Source organism: Actinia tenebrosa, unplaced genomic scaffold (genome assembly GCF_029948245.1).
Source record: "Actinia tenebrosa isolate PJP-AT-01 unplaced genomic scaffold, QUT_ActTen_1.0 PGA_scaffold9__36_contigs__length_13948895, whole genome shotgun sequence".
Lineage (NCBI taxonomy): Eukaryota > Metazoa > Cnidaria > Anthozoa > Actiniaria > Actiniidae > Actinia > Actinia tenebrosa.
In genome coordinates this window covers 11,892,667-11,914,167 of record NW_028292586.1, presented here as the reverse complement: position 1 = coordinate 11,914,167, position 21,501 = coordinate 11,892,667, and the positions used below count along the sequence as shown (strand labels likewise).

The window sequence follows — 21,501 nt, the reverse complement described above, 5'->3', positions numbered from 1 at the left end:
CTCCCCAAAATAAGCCAAGCTTTTCTACAATTTCCTTTACAAGTATTTTTAACTTGTTTTCGATTCTCCGGGTTTGTAAAGAAATTATTGTTTTTTAAAAGAAAGTTTTGAATTCTTGACTCGCGCAGGCAACATTGATATCAATCAAACCAGCTGATCAACGGATTTTGTTTTTATGGCAAACGTTAATTTCGCCACAGTCTTCATTCTCACATGTTATGTACAAGAATGAACCTAATCCTGATACAGTTTCATGAATACAGTTGGATAATTTCAGAGGTTTACTACAAGTTTTGCAGCCACGATCGAGATCTTTCACGAGTACTCCGAGTTCAACAACTCGTCTACCGTCAAGCTGGAAAGTGTCTTGAAATACCGTATCATTAGAGTTATGACCTATAGTATCCTGTAAATCAGTATTTATTTTTGTTCCCAACAAATTTTCACGTCTGTCTCTTTCTTTATCACTGCAAAACCGGCCTTTTACGTCTTTTTAAACTTTGCCGACAAGAAAAGCCGCCATCTTGGAAATTTCTTTGTTATGCGCAGTAGAGCGTACGCAGTGCAAAACAAGGGAATTACCTTAATTATGGTGCTCCGATCGAGCGGGCCTTCGGCCCGAGCGGGAGATCCGCTAAAAAAAACCCTGTAACGTACGTAAAACCTTACTCTATAAATCATGCGTTTCTGAATAAACTCTAGCAGTATATTCAGTTCTCTGCTTTGTTGATCAATATCAAAGACTGCAAGAATGTTGCCTTAAACAATACTTTCTTTACAAACCCTGAGAATTGAAGACAAGGTAAAAAATATTTGTAAAGGAATTTGTAGAAAAGCTTGGCTTATTTTGGGGAGTAAATGAATGTACATTTTCTGAATGAGCAGCCTCCCGAAGTGGAGGTAATAATCAACATTTGATGTGCTTCCTTCGTCTCTTGAAGTGCATTTTTATTAAGAGGAAAATGTTTTCAATAATGAGCAATAATAGCAAAAATCGCCAAAAACTAGCTTTCGTATGAGTTTTGATCCCAATTTTCGTCTTGGGTTAACACTTTTTTAAACAGTTGGAAACTGATATAATATGATAAAATACCTGTTTGAAGCGGTATTTTCAATTGTGAAAGATATTTTGTTGCATTTGTGTTAGAATGTTGCTTTGTCATGCTTTTTTATAGAAAATATATGGGAAATAAGCAAATGAAGGCCTAAACCTCATTTTCGAATAAATTTTTTGCTTTGGGTTAACACTTTGATTCCACTTTCGTCGGTCATCTCCACTTCCAAACCAGTTAAACTTTCTGAATAACAAGATTTTAGCCTTGTACAACAGCCTTTCTTCAAGAAAATAGTTTTTGGCGCTCACTGCTTGAATACTAAAAGAATTCTCTCTTAAGGATGGTGGGTACAGTTGTCAGCGCGCACTTTTACTGCGCACATTACGTAATCCACAGGAACTCCAATGTTTTCAAAAATATCAACAACAACAAAACGAAATAAATGCGTGATCATTGTTGTCATCATTTTTTTTAAATAGCAATTTCTTCATGTGTGTCTATATGGGATAGTTAAATAGTACTGTAAAAATAAAAGTCAAAGTTGTGAAAAGGAGAAAACGACAACCAGATGGTAGATCAGAAATAGAGTACCGGTGAAGCGACAAAAACTAGACGATAAAGATCAAGAGAGAAAAACTTGAAAACGAACACAAAATATTATTGAAGGAGAGCGAATTATTGAGTTAGATTACCTGATGGAGCAGTTAAAAAGTGGGTGTAGTGAATGTAAAGAGGCACTTAAACTTCATGAATTGATCGACGAAAAAAAGTTTGGACTCTTGGTAGTTTGTTTTACATTCAATGCGAATTCGGAGTTTTAAACTGAAATTTCACCTACTATAAACCACTTAGTTTCTTCTATGAAAATCTTCTCAGTTATCCCTACAAGGTTTTCTTATTGCATTCTCTAGGACAATTAGTGACCGTATTTTTGATCCAGTAGTTCTTTCATTAGTCCGCCATGTTTACCATCCCATAATGCAATGCTCAACCACGTCTCTCAGGGGAGGGGTGGAGTAAATTTGTAACCATCGCTGGAAAAACGTATGGCGACCCCAGTTTTTTATTTTCTTGGTATGTTTTGTAAACACTTAAGATAATTTTGAATGTGCTATTTCAAAGATAAAAATAGTTTTGAGTGGTTTTTTTTTTTGATTTTGTGTTTTTGTCCAAAATTGAAATTTTACCTACTTTTGCCCAAAAACAGATAAAAAATGTACTTTCATCTTTGCAACTTCAAATCTTTTTATTAATATGAAAAATATTTATGTTTAAGATTATTTTAGGCAAAATTTCGATGTATTTAAGTAGTATAGTCCTCACCGCACGGGCCGGATTTTCGCGGTGGATTTACTAATTTTTGCGGTGGATTCGAGTATATTTGAGGAGGATTTAATTATGTTCTAATAAGTCACGTATTATGTGTATCATATGCGATGGATTTAATTATTTGTATTAAATCATTACCATAAAACGACGGGGAGAGTACTGTTAGGCAAGTTTGGGCAAGTCTTTTGTTTACCAATCCAATTTATAGAGCGCGGGGATTTTGAATTTTTAACTCCAAAGTTCAACCAACCAAGCAAGCAAGGAAGACCTAAAAATTGATAGCCTGATAGCTAAGTTATTGATAGCCAAGAAACTAAGCTATTGATACCCAGGCTATCGATAGCCTGATAGCTAAGCTATTGATAGCCTGATAGCTAAGCTATTGATAGCCTGATAGCTAAGCTATTGATAGCCTGATAGCAGGAGGAGAGGAGGTAATCTTACATGGACCTCTCATCGACTCTCAATCATAGAAAAAATAAGCAAATATAAAATTATTATATAATCAGTTATTAATTTTGGTATTTCAAATGGTCTTGGCCATGGGCTTCCTGTGTTTTCAATAACTAAATCGGATAGGCTGCCTGTGGAAATACGAATTGGCCATGGGCTTCCTGTGTTTTTCAATAACTAAATCGGATATGGGCTTCCTGTGGATTTGTGCATTCATAAAATTTGATGTCGTGTCTTATTTATCACGTGACAAAAATGATTGAAGGAAAAGAGATATGACAGCATTAATAATCTTGAATGCCAAAGGAATTTTAGAATCATTGTACTATGGTCCAGTATGAAATAGAACGATTGCTGTTTATATAATAAAGAACAAGATAACAGAACTAATGATTTTTCAGCTGATTTTTGCATAATTAGGAAGAACTTAGTAGGTCTTATTGTTTATCGTTTATGAGTCATTAAGTGCATTGTGTTGGATACAATAGTCATCAAATACTCGAAGTATTTCTTGAGTTTCATAAGGGATATCTTTAGAGTTTGTAAGATTTACGCTTGGTTGATTGCTGAACTTTGGTGTTTGCTTTTAAGAGAATTATGGAAGGATGTTATCAAGAATTTGCTCAACACATAAGATTGTTAAAAAAAAACAACATATATTTTCATTAGTCCTTTGAATTCATTGACGGTAGCGTGATATCCTCGAGAGCCTAACTGGAATAATGTAGCCATTGCGTTTCTCAAAAGTAAACTTATTTCCATCAGTTCTTTGAATTCGTTGACGGTAGCATGATATCCTCGAGAGCCTAACTGGAATAACGTAGCCATTGCGTTTCTCAAAAGTAAAATTTTAGGTCTTGCTTGCTTGCTTGGTTGGTTGAACTTTGGAGTTAAAAATTCAAAATCCCCGCGCTCTATAAATTGGATTGGTAAACAAAAGACTTGTCCAAACTTGCCTAACAATACTCTCCCCGTCGTTTTATGGTAATGATTTAATACAAATAATTAAATCCACCGCATATGATACACATAATGCGCGACTTATTAGAACATAATTAAATCCTCCGCAAATATACTCGAATCCACCGCAAAAATTAGTAAATCCACCGCGAAAATCCGGCCCGTGCACTGCGGACTATACTACTTACTTAAGCCAAACACAAGGGATATGTGATTTTTTGAAGTGCTTCAAAATGCGCTCACGTCATCGGGTCTTTAATGACAATTATATCGCTTGGATGCGTGGGGACCCCCCAATTTTTTACATTTTTAGATAGCCCCCTGGGTACTCTAAATAACTGACACTGTTTCATTCAAATAAAAATGGGTCGCGAACTGTACATGTAACCACCATCCTTAATATTAATTATTCAAAGCACAAAAACTTCCATCTTTTTGAGTTCCTTTGATTTTATTTGTAGTTCATTCCCTTAGGAATACAACATGTTTACAACGAAGTTATCACTCTGAAGACAGAGCAGAGCAGATCAGGCATGACGAAGGTTAAACGTGCTGACTTGAAACGGCTCCGCAGTTTTTATCTTATTGGGTCGTTAATCCTCACTTTTTTTACTGAAAGCCAACGCAAGATAACACATGAAACTCAAGTCTTCAGACAAAATGATATTCTGGTACCGAATCCATACTTTCAAGAGTATAAACCAGCACAAGTTGAATTCATCTTGGTATCAATCTCAAACAACAACTCGGCGTTCTGGTATGCCCGACCACGGAGACGATTCTACAAGCAAAGAATTAAGTTCTACAGTAACCACGACGCTAGTTTTCAACTGGAGCTTCGTATACTATCTTGTGGAGACATTCATCCTAACCCTGGCCACGACGACAGAAACAATAATGACAATGTAGACACAAAAAATAAGGTGACAAATCAAACCTCGAAGTTATCAGTATTCTACTCGAATGCCAGGAGTATCGTAAACAAAATCGCAAAATTGCAACTAGAATTAGCCAAAAGCCAAGTTGACATCATAGTCCTTACTGAGACCCATCTAGACGCTTCGATAACGGACGCCGAAGTATTCGGCAACGACTATAGTGTTTATAGAAGAGACCGTCCTGGAAATGCGGGAAGACATGGCGGAGGAGTGTTGATTGCCACGAGAAATTGTATTATAACTTCTTTAAGAGAAGATTTAAATTGTCAATCAGAAATACTCTTTATTGATATAACTACCGGGAACAACAACAAGAAGTTAACCATTGGAGTGTTTTATAGACCACCAAACAGCAATCTCAAACCTTTAGAAGACCTTCAGAATTGTCTCACTAACATTTCAACTACGGATTTATTAATACTTGGTGACTTTAATCTTAGCGAGTTTGACTGGGCTACCAACCAACCTACAAAAACCTCTGAACATCACACTCTTCTCTCAGAAATAATTCATGATAACTTTTTACAACAATCAGTTGATGAACCTACTCGCGAGAAGAATATTTTAGATCTTGTACTAACTACAAATGCTGATTTGATTAAAGACCTCGAAGTCGGAGAACTCTTCTCCGACCACAATTCAATAACTTTCAAAGTGGACACCCATCCTTATCAAAACCGTGTGTCAAAAAAAGAAGTCTACGCATTTAGCAAAGCCGATTGGAATCATCTTAGAGCTCTGTTTAATAAAACACCGTGGGATTGTATTTTGGAAGACGAAGATATAAACACCAATTGGGAAACCTGGAAAGACCTTTACTTTGCAGCAGTCAACGATAGTATACCAAAATACCGTCAAAAAAGGAAAATTAGTGCACCATGGATTACCAAAGATCTAATAAAACTGTGCAGGAAAAAGAAAAACCTCTATAAAAAAGCCAAAAAATCGAACAACGAGGAACAGTGGACTGCGTACCGTAATCTAAACAACTCTTTGAAAAAGCAATGCAATTCAGCAAAATGGAACCATCTGAAAGATCTAGCAAACAAATTAAAATCCGAGAACAATTCAAAGCCATTCTGGAACTACATGAAATCAAAACGAAAAGGTACCAACGACTTAGTGTTGCTGAAAGAAGGAAGTCAAGAAGTGACAAGTGATCAAGACATAGCACAACACATGAATGAATACTTTTCATCTGTATTTACACGAGAACAATGCATCCTTCCAGAATTTGGCTTTGTTGTTACTGAAAAGTTACGCAACGTTCAATGTTCAGCTAATGAAGTGGAAAGTTATCTAAAAGAATTGAACATTCACAAGTCCCCTGGGCCCGATCAAGTACTACCGCGTATCTTGAAAGAATGTGCAAAGGAATTATCCACATCACTGTGCAAGATGTTTAACAAGTCGTTTTATTCTGGTACACTTCCATCGGACTGGAAAATTGCAAATATAACTCCAATCCACAAAAAAGGTCCAAAACACAACAAGGAAAATTACCGTCAAATCTCGTTGACATCTATCATTTGTAAAGTGGCAGAGAAAATAGTACGATCAAGAGTCATAGCCTTCTGGACAGAACATCAACTATTAAACCAAAATCAATTTGGATACTTAAAAGGCAGATCAACGGTAGGCCAACTTCTAAGTAGCTATAATGACTGGTGTTTATCAAGAAATACCTCAAAAGCGACAGATGTTATCTTTTTAGACCTGTCAAAGGCGTTTGACAGCGTTCCACATGAACGCCTACTCTTCAAGCTTAACAGGTATGGCATTGACGATCAATTACTATTGTGGTTCAGGAATTTTCTAACTAATAGAAAACAAAGAGTGCAAATACGTGGATCCTTTTCTGATTGGTCTCCAGTAACATCGGGTGTCCCGCAAGGTTCAATTCTGGGGCCGATCTTGTTTCTGTTATATGTAAATGACATTCCAAATGTAGCCACATCAAGCATCAAATTGTTTGCTGATGATACTAAGATCTATCGACGACTAACCGACGTTGGGGATGTAACAGCTCTACAGTCGGACCTTGCTTCTTTAGAAGACTGGGCGGCGGATTGGCAAGTCAAGTTTAACCCTAAAAAGTGTGAAGCCATGAGGATAACTCATAAGGGTGATAAGAATAGAACACAATATCACATATCCGACACAGCATTAAAGAACGTACATGACTACAAAGACCTTGGAGTTATAATGTCGAGCGATCTAAGTTGGTCCAAACATGTAGAAGCAATTGTACATAAAGCAAATAAAGTCCTTGGTTTAGTTAAACGTACCACGGGTAGTAGAAATAAGGAAATCTTTTCCATACTCTATAAATCACTGGTCCGTCCCATTCTGGAATATGCATGCCCAGTTTGGGCACCACACCTAGTAAAGGATATCCATGCAATTGAATCTATACAACGAAGAGCGTCACGCATCGCACTTGGTCAAAAACGACAAGAGATGGCATATGAAGACAGATGTAAGATACTCAAATGGAACTCTTTGCAACTTAGAAGGGAATTCCTCTCTCTAGTTGAGTGCTATAAGATTGTACACAAGATGAACGGTCTAGATTTCAGTGACTATTTTGAACTTTGTAAAAGTACGAAAACGAGAGCTAATCACCAATTCAAAATACAGACCAAATCTGCTAGAGTAAATTGTTACAAATATTCTTTTTTTGTGCGAATAATCAAATCTTGGAATGATCTTCCTAATAACGTAGTAAATCATACAGATGAACCCAACGTAAATAAATTTAAAACAAGACTTAAGAAACACATGAACATTTTTTGAAGTTAGTATTGTACATATATATATATATATATATATATATATATATATATTATTAGTTCTTAAAATTATTTATTTATTTTAAATTAGGGGACTTATATAGGGCTAACCTCAATGTCTTCCTTTTCAAAATATGTAATCTGCATTTTTTTGAATAAAGTATTATTAAGACATTTAAGTTTCAATCTTTGAATTAATCACTATTCACTTGACCAATTTATGGTTTTTTTGAACTACTGAACTTTTAGTTAACTTCAGTTTATCTATAACCTGTTATTAAGTTCTTGGGAAACAACAAATATTCCCCATGGCAATTCGGCAATAATTATTGTAGCCATATCCAGACGGGCAGGAACCTCTCCAAAGCCAAAGATCCCCCTCATTCGTCCGGCCGTAAATAAAACATTCGCATTTTTCGGCCCTGGTCTTGACTGAAATTGAAACATTATCCCAGATGATCAAGAAAATGCATCCATAATGAGGGATGGAAAGAGCGCAATGCCTTTTGTTTCAAATAATTAAAATCATTTAAGGTCACCTGTGACGGAAGCTTTGGGTATTTGCTGCGAGCGAAGCGAGGAGCAACACTAATTTTGACGGGTATCCCGTTCATACACGAACGAGAGGTACTGGACACGTCAGTTAGAAAAAATCTGGATGCGTTTGCGATAATGGATTTTTACGTTATAAGTTCAGAACCATGCGTACCCAACACACTTGGGCAGCGATCTGTTTTATTACATTATGCACAGATGACCACTGCACAGCCTCATGGTCTTCCTTCGTTCGACCAACGTGGAGTTTGAGCTTCTAATATCCATTTACACGAACAATGCGGTTCTATATATTCGTGGAACTATTCATCAAGGTCATGAACAGTTCAGATACATTTCTCGGGGGAGGCAATATTCATCTATGAGTTTGTCGGCACGTTTATGTGCGCAATTCTGTCCTATTCATAAATGGAGTCGTTCTACTATAGATAACATACTAATCGAAGGTGACAAGATGTATCTAGATGCTTTTGAAAGCTATGCAATCCCAGATCAAGAGCATATATCTCTAAACTATTTGCCTAATACTGTTTGTTCGCCTTTTGTTTTCAATAGCAGTACAGTATCTTCGAGCCAAACGTCTTTGAGGACAACAAATTGTTATACGTTTTGATACTGTTCAGCGTGGTAATATGGATTGTCAAATACGATAAAAGATATTTCAAATGATCCAAAGATTGTTGCATTTTACTAATAAACACTTACTGATTATTAATGTGTAAGTAAAAAGCAATCCAACGGCTCTATAGGTCTATTGTTTCGATGATTTTACGATATCAATATATTTAGCCCATGAAAAATAGAAAAATTAATAGAGCGTTTTCACTCACGTGAGAAGGCAACCATATTGGTGTCCCAAACAATAAAAACTTTCTGCACAGTTTTTGCATAAAAATAGAGTTCAATTCCCGGAGGATAGAAAATGTATTGTTTTGGTACATCATAATGACCGCTGTAACGTCACGTGAAAACGCTCTATAGCGTTATATATATCTACACTCGATTGCAGAAACGTTGTAGTATACATTCATACATTTATACAAATACCTAATGAGATGCATATTGCAAGTTGACTTTTTTAACCCTCAAAACCAATTGATTTATAATCTGTAGGATGTAAAACACGAGAATAAAATATTTTGGCGTTCATTGAATGAAACAAATAATAAATAAATCGAGTTTTCTGTTTTGCATATCATTAAATATACTGAATAAATTAGGTATTTGTATAAACGTATACTACAACCTTTCTGCAATCAAGTGTAAGTATATATATATATTTAATAACAGCTAGCAAAAACAGGTTGGATGTTAATATCAACTTTGTTGCCGAGGTCTTTCAATTGTTTTCTAACCAAATCTGCAGATCCTTTGATCTTTGAAAGGAATCATTGCACGTACGGTCTTTTTTGCATCATCGGAGCTGGACGTGATATGCTTCGGAGATGTTTTATCCAATACGAAGCGATTGATGGTACGGCTAATTAACCTTTCAGGATAGTTAAGCTTAGAGAATGCAGTAGACTGCAAAATGTGTTTTTGCCAAGTTTACGTATCCTGAAAGCTATATAACGAATGTATTTATTCATAAGCTTATCTTTAAAGGTCTAGTGAACCTACTGCGCAGGACTATTCGGAATTTCTGGCCATGTTTACACTAGTACTGATTCTACAAATCCAACCTTACCTTCCACGCCATTCGACAGGAAAACCGAGGCCATGCACAATATCAATATGAAAAGAACTTTCTTGGCCATTCTTTAAGCTTCTTTACTGCAAAGCAGTCCTGAAAATTTCATTTTTTTTTTTGCAGAACTTAATTAGTAAAATTAAATAAGGTGATACGCAGACCAGCATCTGTCTCGTACCTAATGCCGAAGAGGCTTTTGGGGAGGAACGAAACGAGGATAACTGGGCACGAGAATGCTTAGAATCACTAGATCATGTGTAAGTTGAGTTTGTTTGATGTGTTATTTTCTCACTTGCCACGAGGGTTGTTCTCCGATTTTCCTGCCTCCGTAAAGAATTATCAACATTTGAGTTTGAGAGTTGTGTGTTGTAAATATAGAATGTAGTGGTAGTGCGTGTTGAGCGAGTCCACGAAAGAGCCCCGTACGGGGAGTGATGGTTGTAAAATAAAAGTTTTTTTAATTGTTACGCATGGTTGAACATTAACTAGTTTCTAGTCACTTACTTTATCGTTGCCAAATGCGTCGAATAGAAAACAATCGTTTGAAAGCTGAAAAAGTATAACTCTGATATCTGCTACACCGAATTGAAATATGACGACCAATTCGAATAACTTGTTCTGGAATGACTAGCCTCTCATGTGTGAAAACGCTAGCTTTTGTGTGCAGGAAAAAGCGTGAGACAGTAGTGACTAGCCACTAGCACTACTAGCAGTATAAGCCAGTTCATAGTTTAAGAATTGCTTTCAGTGCGCATGCAATTTCATACCAAATTTCTCCACTACTTTTGTTTAAACCTTATTTTGTTTTTAATTAAGCAAAAGAAAGTGAGAAATTTGGTATGAAATCGCATGCGCACTGAAAACTATTCTTAAAGTATGACAATTCAATTACAATTAGATTCAACGCGCAGAGTATTGAAAACAGATGCATTTTTGATAGGTATTTCTGGACCTAATAACATGAGAAGAATGAAGAAAGGTTTTACAAAAGTAGCTGGAAACATACCTTGATAGATAGATGAGTTGTGCTTTTGTGCTTCCAGAAGAATTATGGTCTGATGTGCAATTAAATTCGCTATTTATAGAGCCTGTGATTGACACATGCTTATAAAATAATAATAATAATTATCAAACAGACAGTCCAATAGATGTTTGAATCATTTGTGAACTGTAGGGTTACATCTGAATCTTGGATGATATTTCTAGAAGAGAAGGTGGAAGGGCGTTCTGATCATTGGCGGCACGGCTGAGATAGAAGACCATCCTCATTTTGAATTTCAAATTCAATATGGACTTTGTGAATCCAGCTTACGAATAAAAATAAACATATTTTGTCATGTTACTTGTTTATTCTTTACTCTTGGTAGTTTTGGAAAATGTATCAAAAGTAGAATTGCCACAATCTATCACTGATTCATTTCATAGGGTTTGCATGTGTTTCAAATATTAGTGGTCTTCTTAGAGTTTGAGATGATGCAATTCTTTAAGAGCGACTGTCTGTAAAAATCAAACATACGGCGGAAAGGCTCAAATTTTCGAATTCGCTCTACTTTTGGATTTTAGTAGTGCTTGATGAAGGAAGAAAATCTGTGTGGTTAGTTTTGAAAAATACTTTTTTGTTTACGAGAAATAGGGGAAAATCGGTTTGAGCTCCAGGGACGATTTTCGCTGCCAAAAGATGGCTGAAAATTGCTTACTTTCGCTTGGTCCGTGTATCAAAACTATTAATCCAAATAGCCTTCTAATACTTTCTGCCAAACGTACAACTCTTATTTGCTCAATTAAGAGTAGTTTCATAAAAATCGAACAACTCAGAATTATTTTACACAATAAAAAGCAATGGGCACTGAGTTACAATGCTGGTCAGTGCATCTCGAAAACTGCGAGTTTCCCTATGTGCCATCCTTCCAAATCTTATGAAATTATAGTCAACAACTATTGGGAAACTACTCTTTTGAAAAATGTATTTTTTATTTTGGGAAAATAATTGTGCGCTTTTTGCGAGAGCTTTTATTTTGACTCATTAAATATGCAGAAATCATTGTTTGGCGATTGCGTGACTAAAGACTTCTCGAAATAAATTCCCTTGAAACATCATTGTTTTTCAAATCTAGTCTATACAAATAAAAGAAAACATTAACATACTAACCTTCAACACGAAAAGGTCTTTTCCGTTGCTCCATTCATCGGAGTTATCAAGAAATTAGAATTGGCAACCGTGGCGTTGGCTTGTTTTATGCAACCGATTTCCGACACAATTATTTCCCCAAAATAAAAAATGCATTTTTCAAAAGAGTAGTTTCCCAATAGTTGTTGACTATAATTTCATAAGATTTGGAAGGATGGCACATAGGGAAACTCGCAGTTTTCGAGATGCACTGACCAGCATTGTAACTCAGTGCCCATTGCTTTTTATTGTGTAAAATAATTCTGAGTCGTTCGATTTTTATGAAACTACTCTTAATTGAGCAAATAAGAGTTGTACTTTTGGCAGAAAGTATTAGAAGGCTATTTGGATTAATAGTTTTGATACACGGACCAAGCGAAAGTAAGCAATTTTCAGCCATCTTTTGGCAGCGAAAATCGTCCCTGGAGCTCAAACCGATTTTCCCCTATTTCTCGAAAACAAAAAAGTATTTTTCAAAACTAACCACACAGATTTTCTTCCTTCATCAAGCACTACTAAAATCCAAAAGTAGAGCGAATTCGAAAATTTGAGCCTTTCCGCCGTATGTTTGATTTTTACAGACAGTCGCTCTTAAAATTACTTTCTAGAAGAAAGGGTGGAAGGGCGTTCTGATCCCTGGCGGCATGGCTGGAAAAGTAAAAGATAAACCTTATTTTGCATTTCAAATTCAATATGGACTTGATGAATGAATGAATCCAGCTTACGAATAAAAATAAACATGTTTTGTCATGTTTCTTGTCTATTCTTTACTCTTGGTAGTTTTTGAAAATGTATGCACAGTCCAATAGATGTTTGAATAATTTGTGTACTGTAGGGTAACATCTTGTTTCCCTCTGAATCTTGGATGACATTTTATAGGCCTTTGCATGTGTTTCAAATATTAGTGGTCTTCTTCTTAGAGTTTGAGATGATGCAATTCTTTAATTAGTTTCTAGTAGAGAGTGTGGAAGGGCGTTCTGATCCTTGGCGCAAGGGCGGATTCAGGGGATGTGGGGGGGGGGGGGGTGGGGGGCGGCAAAGGGGGCATGAAGCCCCCCCTTCAGCAGAAAAAAACGATGCTTTTTTATATTGTTTTGAGTTGTGTTGACGTAAGAAACTCAATTAGCCCCCCCTAAAATTGTTTATACCCCCCTAACATTTTGGCTGGATCAGCCCTTGTGGCGGCATAGCTGGGATAGAAGACCATCCTCATTTGGCATTTAGAATTCATATGGACTTTGTGAATCCAGTTTACGAATAAAAATAAGCATGTTTTGTTATGTTTCTTGTTTATTCTTTACTGCTGGTAGTTTTGGAAAATGTATGCACAGTCCAATAGATGTTTGAATAATTTGTGTACTGTAGGGTTACATCTTGTTTCCCTCTGAATCTTGGATGACATTTCATAGGCCTTTGCATGTATTTCAAATATTAGTGGTCTTCTTCCTAGAGTTTGAGATGATGCAATTCTTTAATTGGTTTCTAGAAGAGAGGGTGGAAGGGCTGGGATATATAGAAGACCATCTTCATTTTGCATTTCAAATTCAATATGGACTTTGTGAATCCAGCTTGCTACAATCTTTTACAGGGAGCCCACTGTCATCGGTAGAAAAAAGTGTTTAAAATAAAACTTATCATGCGTTTCATTAATCTGTGTCACGCGGTTTTAGAAAACGAACGAGCGTTTTGTTGCTTGCACGGCGCAATTACTTTTGTGTTCCGTTGTATTGGATTATTGATCAAGCCTCAATGTACGATCAATCGAACCCTCGAATAAAATTGCTTTAAAAAATCATGAAATCGGTCTCTTAAAGCTTAAACCTAAAACTCGTAATGATTGAAAAGATTGTTTTAACAATCTGTGTGGACAGAAGAAATCAACATGTGTCTATGTGTTGAAGAAATGAAAAGAAACTAAGAGGCAGTCCGTGTAAGGCTAGGATCGAGCAAAGCTGTAAATGACAGCACGTAGGCATTTTGTCTGCGCATGCGTGCAAATATAAGTTTTAATAGGAAAAACCGCTGAATTGAGCCTGCAGAGGTTGCCCAAGATGGCGGAATATTTTCTGTCTAACAGCGCTTGTTTACTAGTTCTATGTGTCTTTTGGAGATCCCAACTGAGGCAGTTTTTTAATCTGCTTATACACTCGATGTAGCATACACTTAACATATACTTATAAACGTTTTGTAAATTATGGTAATAACATCATACTAGTATAATCGTAATAATAATTGGTAAGGTACTTTCAAATTTGTTTTAAAATTCTAATAAATTTCAAAATCATTTTTAGCTTGGAATATTTCTATAATATATTCATAAATGTAAATGTTAAAAACGTTTTTTTGCCATGAAGGACTTTACTAAATCACTGAAATGGCAATTAGACTATTACACTTGATCCTGTTCCAGTCTAGTTGAATCATATCAATGACAAGGCAGTACAGAAGATGAAAGTCTAATGGAACATTTTTCCCCCATGAAACTATAGGGCTATATAGTCTCCAGCATCATAATCATAGTTATGCGAGAAAAACTCGAGCAAATTCAATGCATTTGTTTTATTCTTCCATGCTATATGAGTTACGAAGACATCCACTTTATATTAACCTTATCATTATTTTTGTATGCACTCAATTGCAAAATAGTTGCTGGGTTCGAAAGGCATAAAGCATTGAAGCTGAGGCCGAAATGGTACTATACATGGAAGTGTGTTAATTAGAAGTATAACAAGTGATACAATATGTGGAATGTTCATAATTTTTTGCACTGCGTGAAAATGTGAAGCCTTTTAACATGTTTTTTTATCGACTTCATGTCTAATATGATAAAATCATGGTATATATAAAAATGTCCTTTTAGTCTCAGCTTCTGTGTTCTATGTTTTGAAACCAGACAATCATCTTGCAATTGAGTGTACATAATATTCAATGTTAAGAAGAATATAAGTTAATAACATCTATATATATATATATATATTTTTTTTTTGGTGATAAGTTGTTATATACATAACAAGCATTCTCTGCTTCTCTTTGTATTCTTGTTGCCTTCCTCTCTTTTTTTTCATATTTTCTTTGCTGTTTCACAATAATAAAACATTAGTAATACCTATATTTATTTACACAAGTACTGTTGAATAGCATTTTGTAGTTGTTTAAAGACATTTGACCGTATCTTTAAGATAAACATTTGCCTGTTTATACTTGAAGCTGTTGTTTTAAAACTCGTGCTATAAAACATCGAGGCAAGAATAAACTTCGGTATTAGTAAACTTAAATCTAACTCGGCATTCCAAAAACATGTTAATAGGTTTATTGTACTGAAAATGTCAGTAAATACAACTTACCAAACGATCTTTGCGCCTTTACGAGCTTCGACTGTAGATCCTGTAGATCGATGAACAACAACTAGCCATAGGAAGCGAGTATTTGGCTCTTTCGCGGCATTTTCTTCTTCCAAGACAACATTACTTTAGTTATAATGCTTCCAACATCTTCCACGCATCATTAACCAACCGTAAAAAGCAATTTTAGCGCAACAGAAAGAAATAAATCCAAGCAAACCTTCGTCGTTTATTCTACTTTAACGGTTTAGTGAAAATGACCGTCAAGCTATTCGAATCTGGTCACGTGTTAAAATACAGAGTTAGCATTGGTCAAGCTTTTTACATAGTATTTACATATTATCAGAGGCCTTCTGGTCGTAATTTACAAACATTTTACATACAATTTACACGGCCCCCTATATGCAATTTATAAGCTTTTTACATAGTATTTACATATTATCAGAGGCCTCCTGGTAGTAATTTACAAACATTTTACATACAACTTTTGAGCACTCTGATGGAAGGTCGTGCTTCTTGTCTTTCTGTCCACGGCAATGCTCAAAAATTTTGAGCACTCTGGTGGAAAAGAATGACCAAGCATTTTAAAATAAAAGGTTTAGAAAGTAAACTTTTATATGGATAAACTATTATTGATGTGACAAATAGACCCTTCCACGGCTTTTTCAACTTTTCCACAACTTTTTCAACTTTTACATGAGCTGGTTAAGATTCCACCGGAATATTCTGGAAAAACAACCTCAATTATCAATTTACTGGTTTAACTAGCTTAAAATATTAAAACGTGCACTACAATGATATGAAAAGATGAACATTTATTGAGTAAATCACAAAAAGCAGGAGTAAATTGAAAAGTGTAAATAAAACACACAAATGCTAAGGCAAATCTCCAGGTTAAATAGTAAACTAAGCAATAGTAAGCTAAATTAAACTAAAAAACGTTTCTCACAAGAACTGGTAGATTTCCGAAGTGCAGCACTACTGCCCAACTAAATTCTTTTATTCAAAAAAGGATATCTTTAAAACAATATTCCGTATTTAACCATTTTTGCGAGAAAAACACACCTTTGTTACATTATTATGCATGCATGGTGAACGAAGATCTTCCTTTTCAAATGATTATATTTCACTGGCATTCCATTAAATTTGCTTGATTAAGGCCTTCTTTTGCTTCTGGTAAATGTCACGAATTCAATTTTACGATTAAAGTAGCTTTCAAGTATTGAAAAACGCTGCATTTTGCAGCTGATTTTCAACGATTTAGTCATCACTTACTTTGCAGATGATGCAAGGTCGATCAGAGGTGGATCACAAATTCAAGGAAAACCAGTTTTACTAGGTTTTGTCTGTTAGCCAATCAAAAGCAGCGGCAGGCTCACGAAATCAAACAACTGATAAAAACTGGTTTTTGAGTTGAAGACATTCAAACTAAAAACTGTGCAACTAAGCTTCAAATTTACTACGAGTGATTACTGGAAAGTTTTGGTTCAAAAATCATCATTATCGATAGAAGGAAGTATATATGAAGGAGTTCAAGTGGCAAAGTCATAACAAAAAAACTGGTTTTGTGCTACATTTGCGGATGTAAACAAAGCGAAAATCATTGAGTTTAAAACAAGAAACTTCCAGATGACAACTCAACTTTTATCGGAGAGAGTTTCGGAGGAATTTTATTTCAGGGACATTTCTTTTTTTCAATTTTCATTGCGGTAAAAGTATACGGTCCATGTAAAAACAAGACTCTTCATATAGATAACCAAAAAGCAGTAAAAGTAAGATTATATTTTGCTTACCATTTTTTTAAAACCAGTTTCAAGTCTGTTTTGCAATGTTGATTTGTCCTTCAAAAGTTCGGAAATCTTCAAAATTTGGATTTTAATGACCAGGAATTCAAAGCGTAATTTTCGTAAACTTCTAAATACACAAGTAATTTGTTTGCCTTGAGCATGCTCAAAAATTTTGAGCATTTCCATGGACATACATTGTATTTCTGTCTTAATTTTATGATGCCTTGAGTATGCTCAAAATTTTTGAGCACTCCCATGGACATACATGGTATTTCTGTCTTAATTTTATGATGCCTTGAGTATTCTCAAAAATTTTGAGCACTCCCATGGACATAAATTGTAATTTCTGTCTTAATTTTGTGGTGCCTTGAGTATGCTCAAAAAATTTGAGCCATGTGGTGGTAAAATTTATCATATAATGCCAAATAGCTTGTATAGGAGGATTTATACAGCTTGTTTAGTGATAAAAAAGCATACAGGTGGACGTGAAGGATTAAAAGTGTTAATTTTAAGCCAGTTTTAACATTGCATTTGCAAAAAACACTGAACCGTGTCTTCTCACACTGTTTTGTAATAACCATGGCAAGCGATCACTGAAAAACCATTCATTTTGTTTATCCTTATCCATGCCTTCATCATGTACATATTGTAAACACAGATATTTTGCGTGTTGATTAAAGTAAGGGAGAACCATACTTGTGTATTGCCTATTTATTGAAGTAGCTTCCAAAGTCCCTCTCTTAGGTTTTCAAACCAAAACAATTGAATTTTCGCTGAAGTTTGCTAGTGTTTAAAAAAATTGATAAACAACGAATCGCAGTTCATCCATTGGCGTGTTAGTTTGGCTAATAAAACCATTCTAATTCATTATTTTCTAAAATGGAAAATCCCAAAATACTTTGGAACCGGTTATATGTAATTTACAAGCTTTTTACATAGTATTTACATATTATCAGAGGCCTCCTGGTCGTAATTTACAAAACCTTTTACATACAATTTACAAACCTTGGGACTTCAAAAGCCAATCAATTTTTTTTTTTGATAAATTTACATACTATTGAATGAGTATAGAGTCTGTAAAATGTATGTAAATTAAAGTTTACAAATTATTTACATTACATGAAAATCGATTAAATTTTCCAGTGTTAAATTAACCTACAATCACCGAGTTGGGGTAGGGTCGTGAATAATTATTATTTCACTGTACAAGTACTGTACTTGTTTTCATCTTGCAAGCATATTTGAAAGTGGTTACAATCATAGAAAATTCTCAAACTGGTAAAATTTCCTTTTTTACTCATGTTTCATGGTTAGACTGACTTAATATATAAGAGAAAGAAAAGGCCCAATAAAGTATATATGCACTTGCCGTAAATCCTCTGTTAAGCATCCCCTCTCGAATAGACCCCCCCTTTCTAATAAGTACCCCCCTTTCTAAAGGAAGAAATTTTTAAAGCCAAACCTTCCCAATTAAAGAAACATGTATACTGATTAAATGTGATTTATTAAAGTCTTGATAGTTCACCAACATGTTAAATCAAACTAATTTGGCCCTTATTTTCGGTTGCATGACCTTCCCACTTCAGTTTTTCCCACTCTGCACTCTAGTTCCTTGTGAATTTAACAAATCGAAGTCAGGTTTCTATGGGTCTGTACTGTAATCGAACATGATGAAATGACGAACCTGACAGCTTAGAACCTACTGCATTTGGACTAAATCAATACTTAGACCCCCTCACTAATGAGCCAATAAGCCCCCATCAAACTACCTGAAATGAATAAGCCTACCCCTCCCAGCTTAATTTAATAGAGGATTTACATATGAAGTAAAAGAAATCTTTAGTTTTGTTCATTTCATAACCATGATCATGAACAACCTGTGCTGAAAATTAACAGAACAGTATATAATCAAATTAATTGTATCACCATCCTAATGATGCTGTCATCCCAAGATTAAAAAATATATTTGGTCAGACCATCCAACAACATCCACTCCTTGTAGTTTGAAAAATAATTCATTCCTAGCCACCTTCCTTCTTCTCAGGACTAGCAGACTAGCTTTTCACCATACACCTCTACTTATAGACAGGAACAAAGAAACTATACTGTTATTACATTTTAAAAATCCTATCTATGAATAAAGTTGTAAAAATACACTTTTATGTTCCACCTTATTACAAATGGGTCCAAAATTCACAGTTTATTACAAATGTGCAAGTTTATTACAAATGTGCATTTCTATTACAAATGTGCCTTCTACAATGTTTAAGACTGTCTAGGAATAGTCATGTCTGTGATTACCAATTTTCTCTTTTCCCACCTCCTAATTGCTAGTGAGACAAGATTTTAGACAAAAAAAACACTTGAATTGAAACTCACTTTCGTTACGTAGGAGTGACCAAGATTCTTTTGGCTCACAGCACATGCCACACGGAAATCATTACTCTCACTTGAACCATAATGGCGAATTTTTGGGGCCTTGCTGCCAATGATGTTATTCAAGGACTCGTTTGGTTGGCTAGAACCAAGCGGTGCAAGTTTTTCTGCATTTCTAACAAATGCTTGTATGATTTCTTGCAGGTCTTTTTCAAGGGATTCACCCTGGAGATCGTCTGGAATGCTTGAGTATTTGTAATTAGATGGATCTTGTAAGTAGCCACACCACGAGACATTGCAACTATCATGTTTACCAAATGCATGAGGGATAATTGCATAACTGAAGCATTTTTGAAGGTAGTCAACTGATCTTTGAGACTAGATTGAAAAGGCTGTTTCTAAATGACCGTTTTACATGGTATATGTCAGACCATTTTTCAACCTAAAGATACCAAAAACATTATGAATCTACTTCAATGTGCAAAGTAAATCATAATTAAAATTTGGTCTTAATTGACAAAGATCCTTTCAAAATAAGTGAAAATCAGTGTAAATGTGTTTTAGGTTTTGTAATTGTTGTTTTTCAAGTACAACATTTATTTATTTTTGCATGTGAATCCTGACTGAAATGCTTTCTATTCATTTTGATCAAACAACATGCATTGGGTTATTATATTTAAGAAATAATTACCTTGTGATTAACTGATTCTTTAACTTTCTTGATGGTGGATGAGTCATCATCTCCAACCAAAATGCCTATTTCAGCATTGTGTTTCTCCTAGCATGTTTGCACAAGTTCTGCACACAAATCTGGCTCCATTGCCTTGGATGAACCTAGCCAACTAAGTTTGCAGTCATGTTCTTTTGTTTTTTTGGCATTTCTTTCTGCTGCCTCACAGGTTGCACATCTCTTGGTTCTAGTGCCATATGCTATCACCTTTCCTGTCGTAATGCCAATCATAGAACCAGCCCCTAAAGTGCAAAGGTTATTAAGATATAATTAAATGTTTTAAGGTATTTAGTGCATGTAAATATCATTTCTAATTTACTATAATTAATATCATTTCTAATTTATAATGATTATTTTCTTCATAATAAATTTTATAAATATTACTATTATTATTAACACCATCATCTTCATCACAGGAATTTCATGTATTGTCAATAAGGTGCAAATAAAAGTCATAAGCATTGTTTTTGTCCGTTTTCGCTATTTTTAGGGATAATTATGTTGAATATGCATGATAACTATACCTGTCAAACTATTGTGACCGTTGCCTCTCTTTTGCCAGCCCATGTCATACGATGCCCCAATAGACACATTTCCTGATGCTGTAGCACACGGTCAGTTTGATTCCTCCTCTTCTAAGGCATCTGAGCAGGATGTCTTGGCGATATTTTCAATAGCTGGACCGATCTCTCTTTCTCTAGCTTTCAAAGTACTCTGACCGATTGCTGGGACATTGATCGACGACAAGACGGCATTTACGTGCGTGGGACCTATTCCTGCATGCAACATGCCTAAAAAGTGTAGGATTTATATAATGTGAGGCCACAGACTATATCGGGAATTGTTTACAGGTCCGGAGTCTGGCTAATGCATAATCTAAAGTTAAAAATCTGAAATCTACTAACCTGCAGCGAGTTTAGTGTTTACATCAAAGATAGGTCTGCCGCGCGTAGTCCTAGCTGATCGATGGCTTTTGTTTTTATGGCAAACGTTACTTCGCCACAGTCTTCATTCTCACATGTTATGTACAGGAATGAACCTAATCCTGATACAGTTTCATGAATACAGTTGGATAATTTCAGAGGTTTACTACAAGTTTTGCAGCCACGATCGAGATCTTTCACGAGTACTCCGAGTTCAACAACTCGTCTACCGTCCAGCTGGAAAGTGTCTTGAAATACCGTATCATTAGAGTTATGATCTATAGTATCCTGTAAATCAGTATTTATTTTTGTTCCCAACAAATTTTCACGTCTGTCTCTTTCTTTATCACTGCAAAACCGGCCTTTTACGTCTTTTTTAACTTTGCCGGCAAGAAAAGCAGCCAT

General features: G+C 35.3%; 1 long non-coding RNA gene and 1 pseudogene across 2 annotated transcripts in view; both read right to left on the bottom strand.

Moving 5' to 3' along the window:
- Positions 1-16,062, bottom strand: part of LOC148904855 (uncharacterized) — a 210,401-nt gene extending 194,339 nt beyond the window's left edge. The window contains exon 1 of the long non-coding RNA XR_016118844.1: positions 15,284-16,062. This is a non-coding gene — a long non-coding RNA (uncharacterized LOC148904855). The remainder of the gene's footprint in view (positions 1-15,283) is intronic.
- A 2,490-nt stretch (positions 16,063-18,552) lies between these two features.
- Positions 18,553-21,501, bottom strand: LOC116291490 (uncharacterized; annotated as a pseudogene). Its single transcript, XR_016118857.1, has 4 exons — positions 21,079-21,501; positions 20,698-20,964; positions 20,135-20,415; positions 18,553-19,885 (listed from the first exon to the last, which is right to left on the bottom strand). The product of XR_016118857.1 is annotated as an uncharacterized LOC116291490 (transcript).